Source organism: Fringilla coelebs, assembly GCF_963513975.1.
Source record: "Fringilla coelebs genome assembly, chromosome: 9".
NCBI classification, from domain to species: Eukaryota; Metazoa; Chordata; class Aves; order Passeriformes; family Fringillidae; genus Fringilla; species Fringilla coelebs.
Genome location: NC_140067.1, coordinates 14,785,290 through 14,794,640, shown reverse-complemented (window position 1 = coordinate 14,794,640; position 9,351 = coordinate 14,785,290).

Sequence of the window (9,351 nt, the reverse complement as noted above, 5' to 3'; positions counted from 1 at the left end):
AGACTAATTATGCTTGCTTTTGGGGGTATTGTCATCTCTAATAATTTTAGAAGTCTTTGGTAAGAATGGTGTGGCCACCATCTGACCTCAGCCTTTTTTCCAATGTGATTTTAATTCGACATTTCCCAAAGAAAGCTGAATATGCCGTTGCAGTTTTCAAATACAGTCAGATAAAACAAAATTCCTGGTCCGTACTGTGCTTGCTTTTGTGATTATATTTTTAGTCAGATACTGTTCTTTCACAGGGCCTTTAGCAAGCAAGAATGTTTCTCTTCTGCTATGCAGAAAGTCCTTGGCCAGAAAAGCAGTAAAACCCAGAGATTCTGTATAAAAGTTTGACCATGCTTTCAGTGATGAGCTCTTCCAATAGAAAGAGTTTTTTTCTGGTTAAGAACAGAAGAGAGAAAGAAAAAAAGATTCAAACACTATATTCTATATCCCAGTGTATTTAGGTTTCCTAGTGAGAAGCCGTTTTTACTGTAGGCTTACTAAGGTACACAGTCAAATGTACATTGTGTGTGTTGTAGAATTTTTTGATTTTGAAAGGGTTTTGTAGTAATTTTTTGCCCAAGCTGGCTCAGTATGATGCAAGGTATGTAAGAGAACCCATGGCTGAACTGATGCCAAGTGTTCTTGTAAATCAAATTAAAGCCACCTGCAGTGTTACAATATCCTCCTATATCTGTATATTGGTTTATTTGCTACCCATGTTAATTAATTTGTTCTCTTTTTTGTTATTGTTGTTGGTTTTTGTTTTGTTTTTGGTTTTTTTTTTGCTGTGGAGTTTTCCAGGAATTACTTCAGTCTGATTGTTATGGATCTGCTTTTAAATCAGTTTATTGAGACTCTGCCAGCAGAATATGCACAGTTTAAAAGGATACTTCAGTTCTTGACTGGTCTGCACACACAGAAGGTAGCCAGGAGTTAAGGAGCTGTTGGGGTGAGGATGAGTATGCTCAAAGCCCTCATGAGCAGTGTGCTACTCCTGGCCAGGCAGGCATCCGCTGGGCAGGAAGAAACAGGCTCTGGGAAGCAAATCTGACTGTTGCTAGTAGCTTTCAAAACCACATTTTAAAATGTGGTTCAGAGATGACACCACATTTGAATCTGTAGGGTGCCCCTTTGTCAGTGTGGGATTCACTGCTGCACACGTTCCATAATGGGACAGGATTTCGGAATTATGATAAATGAAGTGATTGGAGGTTGTGACAGATTCACTTTCTAACCAGTACATTCCCATATTCAATTATAATTTCATGGCTTTAATTAGGTTAAATTGTAAGCATGTAGAGTCCTGAAACTGGCAGATCTTAATGAGCTGCCCTGGATTCCCTACTCCCTACATGCAATCTTATATGCTTTAGATTTGTTAGTGTGTGGGAACACAGAATTTAAACCAAAGAGCGTAAGTCTAGGGCTACTTGGTACCCTACCCCTTTAATCCTGTCTGCCAAGTAGTTTATTTGTGGCTTCAGTTTGTTTCCTGTCTATGTCTCAAAAGCTGCTATAAATTCTTCTGCAAGATGAAGTCTTTCCAGTAAGAGCAGAAATACTCAATTTTGTACTGGACACATGACTCCCTAGGGGATATCTGTATAGAAGTTACAGTGATCACTGAGCTCTGTATGAATGAGTCCTCAGTGGACTCTGATGGGTTACCAGCCCAGCAATCCTTTTGAGAAGTTCTTTTGCCTATTTAATAGTGAATGAAATCAGCATTTGGGTATCTGGGAAAGTTTAGGGAGGGGACAGCAGCTCAAAGTGTCTTCTGGTAGAAATGTGTCTTGTATTCTGACTCAGAAAGCAGCCAGATTAGACTTTTTGTGACAAAATCACTTTGTTGATGATCTTCCTACAGGAGAAATGACATGGTTTCCTCCACTGATGAGCTGTTTAGCAGTATAACATCTGTATGCAGCTCTTTCTGCTCTGGGGGGCCTAGAGCTGGCCAGCACAAACAGGGATCAAAGCAGGGCCCCACAGGAAAGGGTTGTGGGCATGTGAAGTAGACACAATGATTTCATACAGTTGGTTTTTTTTTTCTCTTCAGTTTCCTGTGGATCACTTTAAGGTTGACATAGCTCAAACTTGTATCTTAAGGCTAGAAAAATGGGAGCACTGTGTTGATGTCCACCAAGTGGAAATTTAAGAAGTGAAAAGCATGAAATTACTGCAGTCATGCAGGTCATGCATTTGGGTTCAGAATATTTTCCTGTCTACTTCTGGCTGAGCAGCAATCACACAGCAGCTGTCACTCAGTAGTAAAGCTTCCAAAACTTGAAGGTGGTGTGTTTTATATTGCCATCCATATCTATCTGCACCCTTCACTCAGGATTTCTGATATGATGCTGTTGGCTTTCAACTTTTAAATAAGGCTGTTACAGTTACTAAGAGTCCAAAGGCAAATCATCCTAGTGATAAGTAAATCATCCTCCCTCAGAGAACTATAGTGCCTTTTAAGAGCTGGGTTTATTTGGAACATTATATGTTTCCAGGAAGTAACTGAATTTTTTTCTTTGACTGTTTGAGAGACCAGATCAAATACCTGATTAACATATTGTAATGCTTTCTTGGCACATTAATCTACTTAATTTGAAAGCAATAGGGAAAAAGCAGAGACTTTTATGTGTAGAGACTGCTGCAATCCTGCCTCCCTCTTGCAGCAGAATAAACATAGCATTTTGTTGGCTGTAAAACTGTACCTTCCAATTCATTGACAACATAAATATTTCATGTGCCACTCTGCCTTTTAGCAGTGCTACTAAAAATTGAAACCAGGTCTTACTGGTTAAGTTTTGCGTGCTTTTCATCCAGTTGAATCTTTCAAACAGATCTTTGATAACATCTAATTTCTAGAGCAGCTGTTAAAGATCCAACAACCATCTCCCAATCTCCCATCAACGTTTCAGGCATGTGGAGCCCTTGTTCATTATCATTGTGACCACATTCCTATTCTTAGCAAAGCTTCTCCTTTGCAGAGCAGCAGCCTACTCTGCTGTGGCAACAGTCCACTTACTAATTTACAACTCCACCCACTAAATGCCGCTGTGAATTATAAACTACTGAAGTAAACCATGTATTTTTAACAGCCTCAATTTTACCATCATGGCTGTTTATAAAAGTCAAAGACATTTTTGAAGTGCAAAAATGCTAAGTTGGCATTTCAGGTTGCTCTCAGGACGTTCGCTGTTCCTCCACAGTAAGGTTTCCCCTACTTCTCTTTCCTTGAGAATATCAGAATATCAAAACACAAACTGGTTTATATTAACATTTCACTCTCTTTCTAGAGGAAAAAATCTGGAGAAATCTGAAGAAAGAGCCAAACTTAGGATCTTTCAAGTATTTCTGCAAATCCTTTGCAAGAGTGGAAAAAATATCCAGTTTCTTTCCATTTCAAATAAATTTCCTTCTTTTATTAAATCTTGTTTTATTAAGATTGTGGTTCAGGAGAAATTTCTCATGGTTATTTATGAATAGACAAAAATGGAATTCAAGTTCTGTGAGTGTTCAAATAGTGTTCTGACATTTATTGTTGTCATTCCAATCCTTTGTAACTCAATGCAGTTACAGTCAAGCACCAACATATTGTGAAGCATGTGTGATGCATGAATAGACATTTATATATTTCTTTGCATACTTGTATTTCATGGGAGATTTCCCCAGACAGGAGCATTCAGAGGTGGCAGCCCTGTGCATTTCTCTTCCAGCGTGCTCATGTAATAATGGAGGGGAAATCTCATCTTCTAGCGGCATGTTTCTAATAGACCCATCATTCCAAGATCTAAAGGAAAAAGAAGTTCAACAGAATGAAATAAATCCCAGCAGCAGAAACAAAAATTCAATGCTGCTGTGTAGCACAAGATAATCTTTGAATCCTCCTAGGTACTGTTTGTGGATAGCATTCTTGGCAGGGTTCCACTCATGAACTTTGTGTGTTTAAGCACTACTCTCATCTGCTAGGGATACTGGGGACAGTGGCACTGCAGTTCCTAATTTTCACAAAATACTGCTTGCTAGGTTTTAGCTCTTCTGGCTTCAGTTAACCCAAGTTAATGTCTGGAAAAATGACAAATTTTATAAAATAAGCCTCCTTTCTTTCTAGCAGCCTAATAATTTCTCAGTTCTTAGCATTATATCTGGCTTCAAATGGTGAATATAAAATCTTTATTTTCTCTTTGTCTTGTCACTGTATTTAATGAACTACAATTTTGTGTTAAAATAGGAACCTTTTGGCAAACTCACATTGCTTGGTCTAATTACTCTCCACAGTTTCTAAAGGACACATTGGTGATGTGGTTGTGCTTTCTTTGAACAACGTGGAAATTCTTGAAGTGGTCTCCTTCTTTTTAAATTTTTTCTAGGCAGAAAAAAACAGTTTTAAATAATTTTCTAAAACTTATTTTGGAAGCCAGATCAGATTTACACTGGAGTCACCTTTGCACACATTAGAGTCTAATGCCTGAATATTCTAATCCAAGTGAAGATATAATGTAACCCCAAGACTTATTGCTCAATTCTGTTTTGTCTTTGCTTTGCATCTTGCCATTTCCATCAGCTGTGGAAATTTCAGAAACTCTGGATGTACTTCACTGGCATTATGTGACTCTACAGTGAGAAGTTTATTTCAAACAACCATTTCATTTTTCTCAAAAAGGGCACATTTCAGTGACAGCTGTAATTTGGCCAATCAAGTATCAGAAACAAGGCAATCATGCCAAAAATTCCTCAGGGTGAACTCATTAATTATTCTCTGATGGTAATTTTCCTTTTTGCCTCAACACAGGTAGCCCAGATCTCACATGTAGACTACAACAGCAACTGCCCCTGCACAATGTATTCTTTACCAATCTCCTTACTTATTCAGGATCATCCTAAACTTTCAGGGTTTTCCTGTTTTGTTTTGTTTTTTTTTTAACTTATGGTTTAAAATCTTATTAATCTCACAGTATCATTTACTTAAATAAGGGGGAAATGTACTTCAGTGTAACTATTACCTCCTGGATAAATACTGGTTTCTAGTAGTGAACCTCATACTTCATTGTGCATGTCAGACTTCACTTCCACAAAATAAGAAAAGATGCATCTAAAAACTGTACACTAAACATGGATAAATTATTGAGAGTTATGTCCAAGGCTGCCAGGTTTGATTCCAGATTTTAATGATTTGACATCTGGTTTGATCTAGAATGGTATAGATTGAGTACGTCCAAACAGAGATCAAAATGAAGACTCACATACACTTATAAAATCGTGTGAAAGAACATGTGGATTACAGAGGTCCTTCTGAGGTGAATGTCCAAGCAGTATGCTTTGAATGGATGACTAGATGTGGATAGTTTTAGGTGCAATGTCTGACTGTGCTGTCAAGTTGCTTCAGGAATAAGATTATTTATTTTGTTTCTTTTATGATAGATGAGGCTTCTGGTGGGGCATATGAGATGTGATCAGACTTCCTGCATTATCTTACCACTTTATGTATTTGATTAGCCATGCAGAAGCTTAAGTTCTTGAATCTAAAAATCTGGAATTAATTATCCTTGCTTAACATTTATCACACTGCAACAGATTATTCATCCTTTGAACTAGATTGTTTCCATACCAGTATATTACTCAAGATTAACTTGGCCTTATCAAAATTTTATTAAATTAAAAATCATAGCCCAATAATGGAGGTTTCTGGGTCACTACCCGTCTCAGGCATTTCCTTCAAAGCAATCAACTGCTATCAGTAAACTGCTGTGTTTGTTCTGAATCTGCAATGGCTTTTGATGGCGTTGCTCATGGAAGGTTCTCCCAGCCACTGGGACTAAAGAGTGGTTCCAGTGCTTAGAGATGGAAGCACACATGGTGGTGATTCCCAGCCCCACACTTGTAGAAGAAGTGTGCTGCATCAGAAATGTGTAGACACATAATGAATCCCAGGCATGGACAGAATTTTTTTTTAAAAGGAGGTTGTGAGCAAAGTGAGAGTGTGGATGTTTGTGGTTGCAGCTATTGTGCCCTCATGTCCTTTTGTCTGGCATGCCCACTATTCCTGGCTAAATGAAATAATACTCTCATACAGAAATATCTTAGAACATTTGGTTTCATTCCTCAACTTACCCTCCCTTTCTTCTTTAAAAATAATGTTTTTGTTATTTCATGAGAAAAGAAACTCAATGGGAACTTCAGTATCTTTACTTGGAAGTTCTATGCAATTTGTGCCACGCATCCTCAGACATTATTGTTGGTGAAGCAGAAACAAAGGCAAAAGTAAGTTTTAATTCACACAGTGTGTTATATTAAATGAGGCAACTCCTAGTACTGTGCTCAGTCGCTATCTAAAACATTTTTTGATATTATAACAGTTACTTTTAGAGTCAGTGGAGAGGAGTTTATTAAAACTCCATAGCGGTTTTGCCAGTGACATCAACATGACCAGGCATGTATTGGATACTTTTCTGCTCGCTGCATGCAAGTTAAAAAAACTTTTTTTCTGAAGCTGAGACTCTGTTTTATTCAGAACTGTAGACAATTGTGGATTTATTCAACCCAAACATGTACAGGGATTTCACACCTTTTTTACTCAGTGACGCTGTTCAGGCATCCTCAGCTTGCCTACTTCTAAATGTCTGTATTAAGTGCTCACAGAGCCCATGGGACAAAAATATCCATTAAACCACTTAAATCTGTCCAGCATGAGAAATTTTACCCTGCATAATTCAATGTCTGAATTTGGCAATTTCAATGACATATTGCACCACAACTCATATTTCTTAAATATGTCCTTAGTAATGGGAAATTCATAGGGTAAGGCACCTGGTAACCATCTGACAGTGTCAAGGCATTTGATATTAATTTTAGAGCTCTTACTGTTCCACTGTGTAAAATTTAGTGTTACCATCTTCATATTTAATTTGCATATGTGCTGGCAAATATAAAATTTATATTTGGACTGCGCACCTGTCTGTGGGAGACAATTGACTGGCTGTATTTTTAAAATTACCAACAAGAGACTGAGTGTTCATTTGAAAGCCACTCAGGAGAACATATTGCTGACAGCTGTTTTATTCTCTGGATACTAAAACATTAAAAGAGGCTATATTTGGATTTCTTTAAACAAATAATCAGAGAGGTTGTAGTTCTTAATATAATCTTAAAATCTGTATAACCAAATGATGAGTTGGTGTTGACTCATTGGAGCATCTGCTCAAGAAAAAGGATGTTGAATAGTCTTTCAATAATGTTGAACTCATTAGCTGAAACCCTTCTTATTGAGTATATTGATCTTATAAAGGAGAGGAAGAAATGATTGGAGCTGGTAAAAGCAGATGAAAATTTTACTCTCGTTGAACGGTAAAGCTTTATATAAGGCCCACAGAAAATCCCAGAATCACAGCCTGGAAGAAATTACTTCCTTATTATTACACTTTATTGTTCTTAAATAGTCCCTGTACATCAGACTTTGCTCATTTGCCCCTATTTGCTTTGAGAATATCTATGTTTCATTCATGAGACAAAGAATTCTTGCAAAGCTGTGCTTGCACTGAACAGACACTAATTTTGGTAAAATTGCATCTAAAGTCCAGAGAATAAAACTATATCAAAGAATTGCTGAAGAAGTAGGGTCTCCATTTAGGATTAGTATCCAAAACAGCACTCACATATGTGTTATGTTTTTAAGTGCTTTTGCAAACTTCCTGCTACAAAACAGGCAGGCATTTTCAGCAGCACCCAGTTTTTAAAGATGTATATGAGCAACGAAGAATATATTTTTACATCAAATGAAATGTAGTCCTGACTAATTCCTTGTAATTTACTCATTTTTCTCAGGACTCAGAGTTTGAGCAGTGTGGCAGCAGGGTCCAGGCCATGGACAGTTTTTGCTCTCAAGGCAAGGGACCCCATCCCATCAGGTTCTGTGCAGGTGCTTTGCTTTGCTCCTGAGTCCCCAGTTCCTCTCTGCAGGCAGCTTTTGCAGTCTGTTTGACTGGAAACACAGTCAATAATGGGCTTTTGTTGCTACCCCCTGGTAAGTAGAGGCACATCCTTGGCCTTTTGACAATCAGCTGGGCACAGCTGCATATTAAATGAAACTTGCATCTTTTCAATGTTCCCAACATCTTGTTTGTTTTGTTTCTGGCATTGCATAGTAAAATGCTGAATTTTGTTTCCACTAGTAGTAATGGGCTCCAAGGAAAGTCTAAACATTTTTGTGTGTGATTACCATACTTGCACTCTTACACTCTTATGGAATTATCATAAGTACTAGCTACATCTGTTTGAATAATTGATCTTTAATCCAATAAGGACAACCAATTTCTGTGTCATGTTAGCTTTGAACTTCCATCAGTTTATGAAACATAATGAAGCATTTGTGATCTCATTCCTGTGGGAAAAATCTCCAGATCAAAAGAACTCTTTTGTGTTTCTTTCATTTTACTATTCACAGTTTTAATTCTATAGGCTGTGACCCACCAGATGAAGATGCTTAATTAACAGTTAGTAAGCTGCTTTGATTTCAGTGAAATGATTAAACAACTTACTTCAAAGATGCCAGGTGCATTATGTTTACAGTCAAATTAACACCCTTGATCTATTTTTAGTGAAGTTCCTCAATAAATATATGGACACTTTCAAGAGGGTGCTAAGAATAGGCTAAAATTAAAATGAACAACAGTCATCAAGTTTGCTGCTGAACTGTGCTTTGAGCCAAGCACTGCTGACTCCATTTTACCAGAGAGTAAAGGTGCTCTTTCTTGCCTACTGATGGTGGTCAGTGATATCTGCAAAAAAAGCAAAGCCATTCCAGTCTACCATTTCTTTCTGGTGGAGAAGGGTGTGGATGAAGCAGGTTCTGCCCAAAGACATGATGCATAAACAGGAATGGCAGGTTTAGCAAAAGCATATGAAATATCAAGTGGAACATTGTAAGTCTGGCCACTGCAAGGGCCACTCACTTCTTTACTCACTGGATGACAAAGAATCATCAGGTGCAATAGCAAGACAATAGAAGCTGTGTAGAAACTGTTGCCATTAAGTAGTATCAGTCCAATGATCAACACTCCCCGTGGAGGTGGTCTGAAAACCATGTTAGAAAAATAGCAAATATTTCCATGGTTATTTGTTCTGAATTGTATGCCTAATTTATTCACTCTGAATTTTCAAATCTAATTGCTGCCATGTTATTCCCCCCAGTGAACCAAAAGCTCAGCATCTGGTGATAGGTATTCACCTAGCATTTTGAAAATATCCTACAGGTTTATTATTAAAAATTCTGCCAGTGTAAAAACCCTCAGTTTCCCATTACTCTTCCTGCATGGATATCTCTTGATAATGCATTAACTAATAGAAAGGACTGTCAGTAAAGGA